Below are 17,287 nucleotides of genomic sequence, written 5' to 3'. Positions count from 1 at the left end.
GTGTTTTTAGTAGAGACAGGGTTTCACCATATTGACCCAGCTGGTCTCAAATTCCTGACCTTGTTATCCGCCTGCCTCAGCCTCCCAAAGTGCTGGGATTACAGGCGTGAGCCACGGCGCCTGGCCTCATCCTCTCATTTCTTTCTTGCCCTTTGACTCTCTTCAAGGACCACCCAGTTGTTAACAATCACAATGTTTTATACAATTTTGTGTAAATTTTATTTATAGGGAAAAGTTCTGGAGGGCAGTGATAAGTGGTTATGTCAAGTTGAATAGGAGCAAAGGGAAGAAATATAATGGGGTGTCTATGCTCTTAGATCATTTGTTCCATTTTATTGTCCAAGTATAATTGCTTATGCCAGCATTTCATAGTCTACTTGTAACCTAGTAAAACACCTCATGAAAGTTACAAGGCATTAACAGAATGAAAATTCACTCTTAGCCTCCTCCTTTCCACCTGAGCTAAGGGCAGACTGAACCATGCATATGTTTTTTTTAAACAAGATTTATGGATCAGTGAAGTGAAATTTATTGAGTTCCAACTGTATGTTTGAGAGCAGAATTTGCTGTCATGCAATCAGACTAAAGCTGAGGATTTACAACCTGTGAGAGCCTTAAATGTGTAGAGTTATTTTCCCATTACACATTAGGTTGGAAACTTGGAGTGTGACGTGAATTTTTCTGGCTGGACAGTGATGCATTCTAGGGCTTAAAGGCCTTCCCATTAATTGTGTGCATTTGTGTTTGTCTGCAAGTAAGGTCTAGGCACCTTCCCAGCTAAAGAGGGGAGTGAGGTGGAGAGCAGCTCCCCTAAGTACCTGCCTCCCACACCATATCCAGGTGAGCTCACTGACACTTCCCTGCCCACTCCTAGCACCTGGGCTCCCTGCTGACACCTGGGACCAGTAAGAGCAGGCCAGGAACAGCTCACAATTATGGTAGAAAGAAAACTCAAAGAGCAAAGTTCAGTTCATGCTCTTACCACTTATAAGGGCATTTTGCCTTTGGGCAAATCACTTATCTTTCTTAAGGTTTTTCTGCTCTGTAATGGAAATAGTGCTATCTATTGCACATGCTTGTGATGAATATTAAATGAGAATCATATGGGAAGTACATATTCCAGTGCCTGGGACATAGTGGGCCTTTAGTAAAGATCATTACCTCTTTCCCTGTCTGCTTTTCTTCTTTGCTTTCCCTTCCCCAAGCTGCATTTCTACACTGAGTTGGTAGAGAAAAGTTACCTAGTTTTCTCCACTTGTAATTAGAAGTCACCTGTTAGTATTTTTATTAAAATATTTTCTCATTTATGCAAAAGTTTGGTCTATATTAAACACATTTCCCCAAAGTAAAACCCATCGAATCAAAATATTGTTTACTCTGAAAAACACCGTCTAAGAGCTCTTGGCTGTACTTGCCTTTCTGCTTTTCCATTTAGATTTTAACATCAGTTTGCGAAGATTCGCAAAAAAAAAAAACCTATGAGATCTTGACTGGTTTCGCATTGAATATATGTTAATTGAGGGAAGAATCAGCATGTTTACAGCATTGGTGTTTTATAGCTCTCCTTTCATTTAGGGCTTTAAAAATGTTTTTCAGTAAAGCCATATTTTTCCCCATGAAAGTCCTATCAGAGGTTCATGCAGAGCAGAGTGATCAGCATAGGTTTGGATTTTAGAGGAGCAGTTAGGTGAACTAAGGACAGTGAACTGGGGGAACAAAGTCTAGAAGCAACAAGGCCAGTTAGGAGACTTTTGGACTAGTCCAGGTGAGAGATGATAAAGGCCAGGATTTAGGGCTGTGAGAAGGTAGAAGAGCCGACACATGCCAGAAACGCTTCCTAGGAAGTGTGGACAAGGCCTCCTTAATTCTTTCAGGGCAATATATGGAAGAGTACTTGCTGCTGTTATTAATAGCTCACTATGGACTGGGCAGAGTGTTCACTTGTTACATTCACCCTTGCTTCTCCTCGAAATGCTCCAAAGTAGGGACTATTATTTCTGTTCTCCAGATAAGGAAACTAAATCTCAGAGAGGTTAAGTAACTAACTCAAAGTCACACAAGAGTACAAAGCAGGTATTTAAGTCCAGGTCTGCTCCTGTCCAAAGGCCACTGAATACTCAGACCTAATCTTGGGCTGTCTCAGAGTTTATTGAAAGTACTGTATGAAAATATACCAGATCTTTTGAATTTTATGACTGAAATAAAAATGACTAAAACCCTGTTCTCAATCATAGTCAGAAAACTAAATTGGAATGTTTACCTAGTTTCATAATGTTTGATAAAAGATCTAGACAGATCCGAATTTATGAGATCTATAAAAATTCGAGTTATTGAGAGGGTGGGAGAGTGGGCTTTGGGGATGCTGGGATGGATGGATCATGTGACTCCATGGAAAGCAGCAAAAATATTTTTGAATTCTGAAAGCGTTCCCCGTCATGTATTTCTGGGTAACGTTTTGTGGATGTTTTTCTTCCATCGGTCAGAAAAAAAGGAATGGTCTTAATTAAAATTTCCATTGTCTTTGCCATAGAGGAAGGAAGCCTTTTGGTGGTTGTCATGGTGATATCTGAATGACACTGTGGAAATCGGTACTGATTGCCACCCAGAGCCCTAAAATGAGCGATTGTCATTTTCCTTGCCCCCTGAGAGGCTTGCAGCACCAAACCGCACATTTCCTTAATCGCCTTTTGCATTCACATTTGAGCCAAATGTGTGTGCAAGCAAATGCTCTCCACTGCGGCTACAGTTAGAGTCGTAAAGTCTGAAACCCTATTTCTAATTGCTTTGTGTTTCTGAAGCAAAATGGCATATGTGAGGTGCTCATGAAAACTCTCAGAAAGTAATTAGGAACTACCAGCCTTTCACATGGCACAGCGGGACAGTTTGCAAGCCCCCTCCCTCTCACAGGCACTCAGAAGTCTTGCCTAATACACCTTCTCTGCAGGCAGCCCATTTAAAGCCTTTCGTACTTAATGCATGGCATCTCTAAAAGCTGCCACTTGCCACTAGTCCCCTGCTCCCAGCCAGCACACTGGAGCCATCATGCTACAGGCTGGCAGAGTGCGGCTGTTTCTGACAGTAAGACTAGGCTCTTTTGCTGGCTTTGGGGTTCCTGCACAATATGATTGAGGTGTAGGAAGGAAAATGGGGAGGAATGGGGCTGTGCAGCTGGGTAATGTGATGGGTTTCTTGAAGCTTGGTCTGAAGGAGACAGGATGATGACGTCTCTCGCCCCCACCTGGTTGTCTGTTCTGTAGCCTTTCATGTAGAGTGGTATTGTGACAAAGAGCAAAGAATTTGACATTAGAGAACCTCGTTCACTTCGTGGCTCTACCCTTAGCTAACTATTTTTTAACTTGGGCAAGAGACTTAACCTCTTCTGTGAAGTGGTAATAGTGTCAGTACTACCTCTCCAGGTCACTGCATTGCATGAGATGAGGCTTTGGCAACTGTCAGTGCTTTATATGTAAGCTGTACATTCTAATCCATTGGCTGTTCATTAAGCCAATGTTGTATACTAGGCTCTGAGATGGAGAATCGGAGTCAACAGAGAAGCAGGGCAAGCACAACAATCGCAATGAGGCAGTAAATGTCCTCTCTGTGTATGCACAAGCAAGCTCTTAGCCTCATATCAGGGAAGGCATCTAGGGAGAGGTGACCCTTGTACCTGTCTTAAAGGACAAAAGCCAGAGAGATAAGGACATGGTCCTCAAGAAAAGGCAACAGTGTGTGCAAAGATACTGAGGCAGCCCTGGAGCCTGGGTATCCATGTGGGAGCGGTGAGCCATGAGGCAGGGAACAGGTAAGGGGCATTGTTTAAGAAGTTTAGCCTTTTTCCACAAGGTAATAGGAACTACTGGATGATTTTAAGGCTGGAAACGGGCAACTGTCTGAAGGATTGTAAAAAGAGAATTGGGAATAGGCGGGTAGGTGGGTGCAGAGCTAGGATGATGGGCTTCGGGACAGTTGCAGTCATTCCACTGAGTGGCTGTGGGGATGGAGAGGATGCGCCAGGTTGGGGATATAGGAAGTAGAGTTGACTAGTCTTGATGACTGATGGGGAGTGAGGGGAAAAGGTAGGATGCCTTCCAGCATTTCTAGGTGCCGTGACTCTTGGCATTTGGGGAGGGACAGCTTTTCATTGTGCGGGATGGTGTTTAGCATTCTGGGCTCCTTGCCCATCAAATGCCCCCTCTCCAAGTTGTTGTGATAACAAAAATGTCATAGCCATTCTTCCAAGCGCTCCTTGGTGACTTTCACCAAGATGGGGAATAAAAGAATAGAAATAGTTTGGGAAGAGTGGGAACAGTTCCACTTTGGAATATGTTGGTTTAATGGTACCTAGAGGACATCTTGGAAGAAGTGTCTAGTAGGTAGTTAGAGATAGGGATCTGGGACTCTAGAGAGTGGATGGAACTGAGATAGACAACTTCGAGTCATAACCATGGCAGAGCAGGAGCTTTCCCAGGGACGATATTTAGCCTGAAAGACAAATGTGCATCTTGTTTAGTCTTCTGAGCTGGAGAGAACTGATGGTATTCGAGGGCTGTGTTATAGGGGAGGAGAGACTGAAGCTTGTCAAGAGCAAATTTTAATAAGTTTCTCTCTTAATCAGTTTTGGCAGATTCTCTTCTTGGCTCAGCCAGTGTCCACATGAGGCTAAGGAGAAGTAGATTTTGCCCCTTTCAGTTGAGGGCTTGTTTATTGTCTGCTTTGTGGCCAGTGAGACCAACTGTCTCAATGACTAGGCTGTTACTATCACCACCTCCCCTTGGATTTAGAAGTCTTTGTGCATTAGTAAGGCTTACTGTGCATTAGGCTTACTGATACAGTTTGCTTTTTTCCCTGCAATGGCAGATTTTTCTTTGGTGCCCTCTGTGTTCTTGGTTCACTGATTAATAGACACTTGAGGAATTGCAGGGAGGCGTTTAACATGCATCAGATACCATCAGTAGCAGAGAAAGTGATTCACTGTGCTCTCTTTCGGCTGTCTGCATCCCTCCTTGCCGACACAGTTCGACGCTGGGGACAGAGTCTGGATCTGGAAAGGCACAGAATAAATGTGTGATTCAGAGTCAGTGATGTGCAGCTGCTGCCAAACTAGGAGGTGCTCTGGAGAGGTGGATGGTGGAGTGGAGAATGCTTTGTGCTCCCATTTCTTAGGAGTCGTTCTAGGTTAAAGGTCAGCAGCAGGGTCTGGGTTCTAACCTACAGATTTCCAGCCAGTGCCCATGCCTGATTACTGGGACTTCCAGACACAAATGAAGAGGGCCAGTGATTTATTTCAGAGTTTGGAGGCTCCTACTAAGTATACCTTCTTATATTAAACCCTTAGCTATAGTGGAGTTTTCTTCTTGTCTTGGAAGTGTAAGGAATTGGTTTGGCTGTGTCGTCTTCATGGGGAATAGTTAAACCTTTGACTCCACTTCTGGAGTCAATAAGCCTGGATTTGAATCCTGGTTCTGTACCTACTAGCTGTGTAATCTTATATAAATCCCTTAATTTTTCTGATCCTCATTTTTTTCATCTGTAAAATGGAGATAATAATAACTACCTCCTAGGATTTAATATGGTATGAGATAATGCCTGCAGAGTGCCTGGAATGTAATATAGGATGTGATATGTATATAATATGTTCACTGAAGTTGTCGTTATGGATCTCTCTCTTTTACCTTGTGTGGTTCTTTATCCACTCCCCTCCCTACCCCCAGTTTTGGATATCTGCAGGAGAAGTCTGGCAATGGCACGGTAGACTCTGTTATGGTTGTGGGGAGTTGGTAGGTTTTCTGTAGGGAGAAGGGACTCCAACAAAAACATGTACCCTTACCATTCACCTGCTTCATTTCAGGCACTATTTAGGAGATATTTTACATTACACTACTAGTGTAGAGCTGTGATTGGAACCTAGTTCTCGGTCCAAACCCAAACTTTTTCCACTGACTATTTGATGCCTTCTCCTGCCCACCCCACCACTTTGCCTTACATCTTGCAAAGCCAAAAAGAAAAAGAAATACTAGAATAAAACCAGAAGCATCTGCTGGGATATTCCATTTAGAAACATCTGCTGGGATATTCCATTTGGGCACAGTGGCGTGCTCAGTGGAAACTCCAGGTACGTGGGGTCCTGAGGGTCAGGCGCCGTCTTCCTGCTCTGTTCCTCTAACTGGGACTCCCTTCCTGAATGGGCATCGTTAGGAAATTGAAGAGGAAACTGGTTTGGGTGGGGAATTTCCAAAATCATCCCATTTTGCCCTTTCCTAGAAGTGAGATAGTGAGAGCCCCTTCCTGATTAGATGTCCAGTCTTTCCCCCATGCCGGGATGCTGGGATGGTCCCCCTTCCCTGGGTCATAGAGTGATGCTGGGCTAGGGAGGAATGAAGTCTCCCAGGACTCTGGCAACCTCCCCCTCCCAAGTTGTTGGGCCTCTGGAGTCTCTAGACCCCAGTATTCCATTGCTAGAGGACCAGTAGAAGGGGCAGTTGGTAAGAGGAGGTTTTGCATAGTCAGAGGTCCCCAGCAGGGTGGGCTGAAGAATGCTTCCTAAACTGTTTCAGGACAGCATCAACACTGGAAGCATCTGCAAGAGGCTCCTTTCACTGGAGCCTCCGGAATGTGGTCAGGCTACTTTTTGTCTCACACTCCATGGATAACTTAATCTTTTCCAAACAAAGACTCTGTGCTTTAATTCCTCATGGACATCTCTTGGGCTTTGGGCACTGCTAGCCCTCAGATCTGTGTGCTGATACTTTACAGCACAGTCCTGGTTTATGGAATAAGTGCTAAAAGTCAGGATTTATATGGGTCATTCCATGCTGCACACCTGCAAATGAGCTCATACAGCAGACTTTTTGCCTGTTCTTGGTTTTCTCCTTCCATTACTGCTCTGACCTCAAGGCAATGGGAAAAGTTTCCAGCTGTGTCTTCCTTGTTGAGGGTGGTGGGGCAGGTACTAGAGGTACTAGAGAATCACATCCTTCTCTGTCACTACTGTCTCAGCCCCAACAGTGTGGAGGTGACACTGAGAGGAAAGAAATCTAGTAACATTCAGCTGCAGGGCAGCACCAGGGTGTCAGAGGTGTAAGAGCTCCCTTTGTTCATCTCCCATCTTTTCCCATTTTATAGATGACGTAAATGAGGGCCGGAAAAGGAAAGCCGCCTGTTTTCTTCCCACTTGCCTGGTGTTATTGTTTACCTTGAACAAACTAAATGCCCGTAGTAGGGTGCAGAGGAGATATCATGATGCAGGAGAAGAATTTGGCTTCTAGACTTGGATTCCGATAGGATTCCTAAACCCTTTCAAAATGTATGGCCTTGGACAAATGATTTCACCTATCCTATGCCTGAGTTGCCTGAGTTAAGGTGACAGTATTTTGTAGTGTTGACATAACCGTTAGAGATAATACATGCAAATATTGCAAGCAGTTACTCACAAGTGGTTTGTTAGTGGATACTGGTCATATTGGACTATTAGAGCTAGAAGAGAAAGCTTGAAGGGTCAAACCCTCATGAATGAGATTAGTGTCCCTATACAAGAAGCTCTAGGGAACTTGTTTGCACCTTCCACCATGTGAGGATGCAGCAGGAAGGTGCCATCTACAAGGAGTGGGCCCTCGCCAGATACTGAATATGCTAGTGTCTTGATCTTGGACTTCTCAGCCTTCAGAACTGTGAGAAGTAAATGTTTGTTGTTTATTAAATAAATAAATAGAAAGTTCAATATAGATACTGTCAATTTCAATGTAAGATTCCTGGCTGGGCACAGTGGCTCATGCCTGTAAATCCCAGCACTTTGAGGCTGAGGCAGGTGGATCACTTGAGCTCAGGAATTTGAGACTAGCCTGGACAACATGGTGAAACCTTGTCTCTACTAAAAATACAAAAACAAAAAAAAAAAATCTGCTGGGCCTGGTGACACACACCTGTGGTCCTGGCTACTTTAGACACTGAGATGGGAGAATCGCTTGGGCTAGTGGGATAGAGGTTACAGTGAGCTGAGATTGTACCACTGCACTCCAGCCTGGGTGACAGAGTGACACCTTGTCTCAAAACCAAAATCCAAAATAAAACAACCTCCCCTGCAGAGCTGTGACCACCTACTCTTACTGACAGGCTTCTGGGAGTTGGCTATAAGTTCTTAGCCATTGCTCTGCACGGGGCCTTGGTTTTCTTTATTCATTATACATATCTCTTCATGCTGAGGATCTCTGTATCCTAGCCACATGTTTCAGACATCTCTTGACTCACATAGTTGCCAAATGATGCATTTTGTGAATTCATAGATTCACAGAGCTGGAGAGGAGCATAAGGTCATCTTGGCAGATAGCATGCTTGGGGTTTGGATCTTTCCATTAGCAACATCCTTGCCAGATGATATTTTTGGCCCAGGCTTGAAAACTTCCACCAATGGAAGGCAGTTGACCAGTGTGATGTTCAGAGTCTCTGACATTGTTGACACTCAGTTCCTTGAAAAATATGCCTCCCAGTGACTCCACCCACTGATCCTAGTTCAATCATCTTGAACCTCAGGGAACAAGTCAGATAATTCCTGTCTTGATAATCCTCTAGTGATGAAGACAGCAGTTGTGTCCCCTGAGTTTTTGGAAACCTTAAAACTCCAGTTGCTTCAGTGATTTGGTGATGACCTACTTTAGCCCTTCACAATCCTGGCCTGTCTTTCCTGGACTTTCTCTAGCTTTCCTCTCTGGGCAGCAGGTATGATTCCTAGAAGTGGACACATAATTGGGTGGAGTCTGATTAGTTTAAAATTGAAGAACATTTTACTCCCTTGTTTTAAACTCTATACTACTACTAAGTGAGTCCCAAGGTCCTAGTGGCCCTTATGATAGCTTTTCCATACTGTTGACTGATTGGATTTGTAGTAAGTCAAAGCCACAAAACGAATAAAGATTCTGTATTCATTTCCAGCAACCACAACAGTAGTATAAAACAACAGAAATGTATTCTCTTACAGTTCCGGAGACAAGAAGTCCAAAATCAAAGTGTTTACAGAGTTGCTTCCATTCCATGCGTCTCTCTTTGCTTCTGATGGCTGCCAGCAGTTCTTGGCATTCCTGGACTATAGAGGCATCACCCCAATCTCTGCTTCTATCTTCGTATGGCTATCTCCCCTTCATATATTTTATATGCCACTCAAATCTGGACAACTGATACTGGATTTCCATATGAGGTCTCTTGACTGCACACAGAGATTCCCAGCTCTAAAATATATTTTTTGAGGCTGGTTGTCATGGCTCATGCCTGTAATTCCAGTGCTTTGTGAGGCCAAGGCAGGTGGATTGCCTGAGTTCGGGAGATTGAGACCAGCCTGGGAAACATAGCAAGACTCCATTTCTAAAAATAAAATACAGTAAAATAAAAAGTCAGGCATGGTAGCACTGCACCTATATAGTCCTAGCTACTCAGGAGGCTGAGGCAGGAAGATCACTTGAGCTCAGAAGTTTGAGACTGCAGTAAGCTATCATCATGCCACCCACTCCAGCCTGGGTGACAGAGTAAGACCCTGACTCTAAAAAAATTTAAAGAAAAGCCTGTAATCCCAGCACTTTGGGAGGCTGAGGCAGTGGGATCACAAGGTCAGGAGTTTAAGATTAGCCTGGCCAAGATGGTGAAACTCCATCTCTACTAAAAATACAAAACTTAGCCTGGCATGGTGGCAGGCACTTGTAATCCCAGCTACTCAGGAGGCTGAGGCAGGAGAATTGCTTGAACCCTGGGGAGCAGAGGTTGCAGTGAGCCAAGATCATGTGCCACTGCACTCCAGCCTGGGTGACAGAGTGAGACTCTATCTCACAAATAAATAATTATATTTTTTACATACTTTAAATTATGTATATATAATGTTTGCTAGTGGAAATTAGCCACTAGGAGATGGATTTTAAGGCAGGACATTAATTTTAAAGCAGTGTATGATTTTTTTTCTTAATCCTTGTTTTCAGGAACCTAGTGTTAATTATGGTTCAGTAATAGCTGTTAGCTCAAGCAGTGTCTTAACCTTCCCAGGCCTTGGTTTCCTCATCTATGCAACAAACAGCTTGGATGAGGTGAGCTCTGAGTCATTTTCAGCCCTGCAACTCTTAATCCTGTTATTTCTGGAAAGTAAGAGTTACCCTCTGTGACGAAACGGGTCTCAGTTTGTCTGCTTTATTTACTGTTGTTGATTTAAAGTCTGTTTTATCTTATATAAGTTTAGCTTCTCTCACTTGCTTTTGGTTCCTGTTTACATGGAAGTTTTTTTTGCAGTCTTTTACTTTGTAAATGTCTTTATCGGTGAGGTGGGTTTTTTTGTATACAGCATTTGGTTGGATCTTGTTTTTAAATCCATTCCACCACCCTATATCTTTTAAGAGGAGTATTTAGTCCTTATATGTTTAAAGTTAGTATTGATATGTGAGGTTTGTTCTTGTTATAATGTTGTTACCTCATTGCTTTGCAGTCTTTATTGTGTAATTACTTTATAAGACCTGTGAGTTTTATACTTTCTTGTGTTTTTATGATGATGAATATTGCCCTTTTGTTTCCATGTTTAGAATTCCTTTGAGCATTTCTTGTAGGGCCAGTCTAGTGGTGAAAAGTTCCCTTAGTGGTTGCTTGTCTAAGAAACATTTTCTGTCTCCTTCATTTAAGAAACTTAGTTTAGCAGGATACAAAATTCTTGGCTGGCATTTTTTTTTTTTTTTTTTAAGAAGACCGAAAATAGAACTCCAATCTTTTCTGGTTTGTAAGGTTTCTGCTGAAAACTCATTCTTAGTCTGATGGGAATTCCTTTTTAGGGGATTAGACACTTCTCTCTTGAAGCTTTTAGAATTATTTCCTTCACGTTGACTTTGGATAGTCTGATGACTGTATGTCTTGGTGAGAGTCTTCTTGTAACGCATCTTCCAGAAGTTCTCTGAGCTTCTTGTACTGGGTGTCTAGACCTTTAACAAGACCAGGGAAGTTTTCTTGAATTACTCTTTCATATAGGTTTTCCATATATTTTCTTCTTCTCTCTCTGAATCAACCTATAACTTGTAGGTTTAGACATTTTACATAATCCCATATTTCTAAGAGACTTTGTTCATTTCATTTTTTGGGAGGGGATGTGGTTGACTCCTGTCACCCAGGCTGGGGTGCAGTGAGATGATCACAGCTCACTGCAGCCTCAACTTCGCAAGCTCAGGTGATCCTTCCACCTCAGCCTCCCAAGAAGCTGGGACTACAGGTGTGTGCCACCATTCCCAGCTAATAGTTTGTATTTTTAGTAGAGATGGGGTTTTGCCATATTGCCCAGGCTAGTCTTGAACTCCTGGGCTTAAGCAACCTAAAATTCTTTCTTCTGCTTGTCCTAGCCTATGTTGAAGCTCTTTGACTGTATTTTGTGAGTCCTTCAATGAAATTTTCATATCCAGAATTTCTGATTTTTAAAAATAATGCCTCTCATCTTTCATATGCTGAATTGTTTTTCTGATTTGTGTTGTTTTTCAGCTTTCTCAACTTGGTGTAATAAACAGAATTTATAGCCCCTAAGACAGGTTATCTTTTGCTAATCTGAATCACAAAAACTGTCCTTTTGTTCATCTTTTGGATGTACAGAAACTAAGCTGTTACACACACTTTACAGCCTGTGATCCCTCTTCTTGATTACTTGCCTTTTATGCATAAGACACTAGGGGATTGGCATCTATTTGGCTCTCAAATATTTGTTAAATGAATGAAGAAATATACTGTTGTCACATGTTATTATAAGGGGCAAGTAAAGCAATTATCTTTCAGGTCTGACCATGTAGTATTTGTGAGCATTTTAAGATTTCTTTTGAGTACCTAACTGAAACAATTATTATTTTTTAAATGGTGGCAACTTTTTGCAGTTGCTTTCTGGAACAGTTTCCTTATCTGTGACATGGACAGCTTTGGAGGGCTGGACTCCAGGGCCTGTGCTATAAACACCACAGTAGACTATGCATTTTTCAAGTTGGGAGAGGTCTTTGATGTTTGTCCCAGGTGGCACCTGGTTAGATGTTTTTCTAGGAGCCCCTGCCTACTGTTAGTGGCCTCTCTGCGTGGCCATCAGGGCTGCATCCACTGGTATCACTTTTCCTTTGGATTCTTTAGGGATAGAATTGTTGGTCGTGTCTTTCTGGATTTTTCACTATGTGGAAGAAACGATCTGTTGGCTGGTTTGGGGTTAACCTTTTCAAAAGCTCAGTTAGAGAAGGGTAAGAGTGAGTCCATTCACTGTTATGGAAAAAAAAAATCTTTTTTAAAGATTTTTGTGACAGGGAAAATTCTGGACCAATTTTCGTCATCTTTGTTTAGTTCCTTTTTTTTTCTTCCTGCCTCAGCCTCCCAAGTAGCTGGGATTACAGGTGCCTGCCACCACTCCCAGCTAATTATTTCTTATTTTTAGTAGAGACAAGGTTTCAATGTTTTGGCCAGGCTGGTCTCAAACTCCTGACCTCAAGTGATCTGCCTGCCTCCACCTCCCAAAGTGCTGGGATTACAGGCATGAGCCACTGCAGCTAGCATCTTCCTTTAGTTCTTACCTTTACATGTAAAAATCTCTTTTTTTTTTTTTTGAGATGGAGTCTCGCACTGTCACCCAGGCTGGAGTAGAGTGGTGCAATCTTGGCTCAATACAACCCCTGCCACCTGGGTTCAAATGACTCTCCTTCCTCAGCCTCCTGCGTAGCTGGGATTACAGGCATGTGCCACCACAACCAGATTTTTGTATTCAGGGTTTCACAATGTTGGCCAGGCTGGTCTCGAACTCCTGACTTCAAGTGATCCGCCTGCCATGGCCTCCCAAAGTGCTGGGATTACAGGCATGAGCCACCATGCCCAGCAAGAAATCTTTGTTTTTTTAAAACAGATCTTCTTCATGAAAGGAAGGTATTCTCTAGAATCGGTCTTGCTGATACAAGGTAGGAGTTACAAACTCAGATGTTTACAGAGGGTTAGCAGATAACAAAAAGGCAGCCTGTATTTATGCTCTTGAATTTGTTTTTGAAGTACTCATAATAATCTGTCTATATTTATAGAGATTTCTTACTGTAAGAAAATTATAAATGTTAGATGCGATGACAGATAACACTGGGTGTTCACTCTCAACACTGGGAAGCAACAGAGAGTGGGGAGGACTGCAGGGAAATAAAGATCAGTCTACTTCTCATTGGGGCCCTATGTTGCCACAGTTTTTGTTTTCCAAGATAAATTCAATTTCTTTGGGTTGTTTTTTTTGAGACAGAGTTTTGCTCTTGTTGCCCAGGCTGGAGTGCAGTGGTGTGATCTCGGCTCACTGAAACCTCTGTCTCCCAGGTTCAAGCAATTCTCCTGCCTCAGGCTCCTGAGTAGCTGGTACTACAGGCATGTGCCACTATGCCCAGCTAATTTTGTATTTTTAGCAGATACAGGGTTTCTCCATGTTGGTTAGGCTGGTCTCGAACTCCTGACCTCAGGTGATCTACACATCTCAGCCTCCCAAAGTGCTTGGATTATAGGCGTGAGCCACTGTGCCTGGCTTTTTTTTTTTTTTTTTAATAGACATAGTCTCACTCTTTTGTCCAGGCTGGAGCACTGCAACCGCCACCTCCCAGATTCAAAGGATTCTCCTGCCCCAGCCTCCTAAGTTGCTGGAATTACAGGTGCCCACTACCACATCTGGCTAAATTTTTTTTGTATTTTTAGTAGAGACAGAGTTTCACCATGGTAGCCAGGCTGGTCTTGAGCTCCTGAACTCAGGTGATCTTCCTGCCTTGGCCTCCCAAACTGCTGGGATTATAGACATGAGCCACTGTGCCCAGCCTAAGCTGAATTTCTGTATGAAATTTTTCTATTTTAAAGCTTTGGCTGAATTTTTACAATCTGAGTAGCTCAAATAAAACTAATTTGGGGGACAAACTAGTTTTCAGGTCATGAATTTGAAGTCTCTAATACATATTGGGACAAGTTGGCATATGGATGGGCCTGCGAAGCATCTCCCAGAGGGCTGGTGTGGTGTGGGAATCCTAGGGAAAACTGTGTGTGGAGGGGACTGTTTATGTTTATCCTTGCATATGGATATGGAGTAGCCCAAGATATATGTGTAAAGTAAAAAGCAAGTTATAGAATGATATGTACAATTTTATTCTGTTTATGTTAGTTTTTTTCTAAAAAGATGTGTATATAAAATTTTGAGTATATAAAAATTTCATAAATGAAGAACTCAAAAAGGATATACAAGAAACTGGTAAAGGTAGTTGCCCCTGGGATTGATACTGAATTGGAGGGAGGAAAAGGAACTGCTTTTGAGTTTATACCCTTCTGTAGCATGCAGTACTTAAATAATTTTTGAAAAGTAAAATGAAAAGAGCTGTTGGGAGGTATAATTCCTATATATTGCAATTGAGGAGTCTTGCTATATATGAATAGTGAAGTGTATAAGCCTTCAGTGCTAAGAATGTTGAGGAAGGAAGGATATCAGAGTGGTCTGGAGTGATCAGGAAGGGCTACTTGGAAGAGAAGGAGCCTTGAAGATTGGGCACAGATCCTTAGGGAAGTGGACAGCAGGAGCCAAAGCCCAGAGGTAGAAAAGAGAAGGCGACTTGGGGACTGGTGGGCAGTTAAATTTGGCAGAAGCCAAGAGTATTGGCAAGCAGTGAGAGATAAAGAGTTTAACACTGAGGAGCCATGGAGGGTGTTTAGGCAGGAGATAATGGGACAAGAGCAGTGCCCCAGCATGCTTAAACTGGCAACAAGGATGAGGGAATTTGTAGACAAAGCCACAGGGTGGCAGCCTCTCATGTGGTTCCTTCTGGCTCCCAAAATAGTTGTCACTAATTCCTGCTAGGGTGTTTCCTGGTGAACAAGGATTATTCCTGTATAACTGATGAATAAACTCCTGGCATTTCCTGTTCTTCCACTTTCCAGAGTGTGAGTCTTGGAAGCTTGCCAACCTCTGCTGGTGCTCGATGTGGTTTCTCTACTTCCAAAGCCAGTATCTCTCCCAAGGCATTTTGGAGGCTCTATGGAGCAACTAGCCATTGACTGACATGCAGCCACTAGAAACAAGCCCACACTTTGGAGTTAGGCAGATCTGGATTTGAATTTTGACCTTGCCACTTGCTTATTCTATGATTTCAGAATGTCCCTTGACTCCTTTGGGCCTCAATTCCTCGCTTGCAAAATGAAGATAATATGATTTACCTTCTAGGGTGTTAAGGGTATTATGCCTTTTAGGTTGATACATAGCAAGTAGGTCTTCTTTGCTTTTCTATGACAATACCCACTCTGAGCTCTATGTGTATGTATATATGTGTGTGTGTGTGTGTGTGTGTGTGTGTATATATATATATATATATATATATTTATACATACTTAGTGTTGGACGCGTGGGCTTTGTGCTCTTAAACCTAATCAAGTCTTTATAGTGATTGACTTGTGATTATGTGATTGATTAGGCTTTGTCTGTAGGCTCGGGAATACCTCTTCTGTGACCAAAACAGTTCTGTCCAAGCAGATGCCCTTGTTAGGATGGTTTGTGAGTTATTCATTCATTCGTTCTGCTATATTATATTATAGTAATTGACTATATATTGATTCTGCTATATCATATTATAGTGATTGACTTGTGATTATGTGATTGATTAGGCTATGTTTGTAGACTAGGGTATACCTCTTCTGTGACCAAAACAGTTCTGTCCAAGCAAATGCCCTCTGTCAGGATGGCTTATGAGTCATTATTCATTCTGCTATGGTAGATCAATATTTTGTAGGGTTTGATGTTTAGTAAGATAATTTGGGAAGCCTTCTTTACAAATATATAAAATTGCAGAAAGCATGTAAACACATTGGTAGGGCTCTTCCTGGGGCCCTGGAGGGGGCTTGTGAAAATGAGAAGCCCTAAAGCTTGAGCTTTATGGTTTCACAGTAAATCATCTCCACGTTTAAAGATTTATAGAACATTCACTACAGGTAGTATTAGAAGTTATGAAGGATATGGAGGTTTCTAAAAGAGAAAAGATGGATCCAAGTTTTAGTAATATAGTCATCCTACATAGACTCAGGACAAAATCCCCTTTATTTTTTTCATTCAACAAATATTTATGGAGTACCTACTATGTGCTAGCTAAGCCCTGGAACATAGCTGTGAAAACACTAGTCTGCCCTGTGGAGCTCATATTCAAGTGTTACCTGCATCGTGACTTGTAGACCTACGTAGGTTGCAATGAAAAGAGCCACAGTGTTGATCTGTGACTTTGGTGCCTGGTTTCTCTTTTTAATCCCTCTGCCCTTTTCAGGCCTGTTCTGGGAGTGAGTGCCACATGGTTAAATTGGTGCTGAAAGAACCTTAGCCATCCCAAGCAGTGATGAAAGAATCATTATTACCAGGGAAAGTGGGTTTGCTGACTTGTAACATTCAAACCCTTCCCTGCCCTGACTGGTATGAAATATTGATAAGGAGTCATTGTTTCTTCACCAAAGATAGGCTCTGTTTTGGGGCTAACTTCAGCTCGGTATGGCAGGCAAACCTGAATGAGCAATTTGTTCTGACTCCAGAGCTGTAGGTAGGGGTGTTTCTTTATGTCTTGGCTCTAGAGGGGCAGCCAATGCCACAGTCTCAAAGAACAGAAGAATTGGATTCTAGAGATGTAAAGGGCTTGCCTGGTTGTTTACCTTTAGCCACTGCTCCCCTTGGCCACAGTGGGGCAGTGACTCAGAGCTGGAACTATGTTCCTGCCTGGTTGCCAGATTTTGGTGGGGGGTGGAGAGGAAGGAGGATGAATGAGCAGGAGCAAGTGGCTGCTGGATTTGCAGCGCCTTGGGAGACAGCTGCTCAAGAACTGAAATTGAAAGAGAGCAGGCAGGCTGGGAGTCTCCCTCCCTGTCTGACCTGAACCTGATTTTGTAAGGCTCCACAGCTGGGGAAGACACTATCTGAACATGGAGCCCAAAGGGAGAGTGAGTGTGTCAGCTGCCTTTTCCAGAAAGAACAAGAGAGCAGGTTAGTCCTGTACTGGTTTCACGGGGATTCAGTTTGCTGTGATATTATATTCTGATTCATGAAATTCAAGTAATGCCTGAGAGAAAGGGAGTTTTCTTCAATGGTTGGGAGCACCTACAGTTAAATAAAAACAACCACCATCCTATGTAATTGGGCATAAACAAGACATAAGTATCATTAACTACACCTCCCTGTTGTTATTACAAAGAATATTTTGTTGGCAAATGAGGTCAGGGAGGACAACTGTTCTGCCTCTGTCTCTTTGTGTCTTCAGTTGTGTGTGGTGTTGTTACATTTCAGTCTGTAGTT

General features: G+C 42.6%; 1 protein-coding gene across 10 annotated transcripts in view; it reads left to right on the top strand.

Moving 5' to 3' along the window:
* The window catches only part of PLEKHA7 (pleckstrin homology domain containing A7), a 241,234-nt gene that overhangs the window by 116,105 nt on the left and 107,842 nt on the right, over nt 1–17,287 (top strand). Inside the window, exon 1 of one of the 10 annotated variants that reach the window (XM_032241062.1) lies at nt 13,773–16,978. The exons of the other annotated variants lie outside the window; for them this stretch is intronic. The gene's annotated coding sequence lies outside the window, so the exon portion shown is untranslated. Of the gene's footprint in view, nt 1–13,772; nt 16,979–17,287 lie in introns of those variants that run through there. 10 annotated transcript variants of the gene reach the window in all.

The sequence above is a fragment of the Sapajus apella genome, unplaced genomic scaffold (genome assembly GCF_009761245.1).
Source record: "Sapajus apella isolate SASKATOON/1434 unplaced genomic scaffold, GSC_monkey_1.0 scaffold47, whole genome shotgun sequence".
Classification (NCBI taxonomy): domain Eukaryota; kingdom Metazoa; phylum Chordata; class Mammalia; order Primates; family Cebidae; genus Sapajus; species Sapajus apella.
Note: the sequence above shows the minus strand (reverse complement) of the source record. Positions and strands in the feature narration are given on the sequence as shown.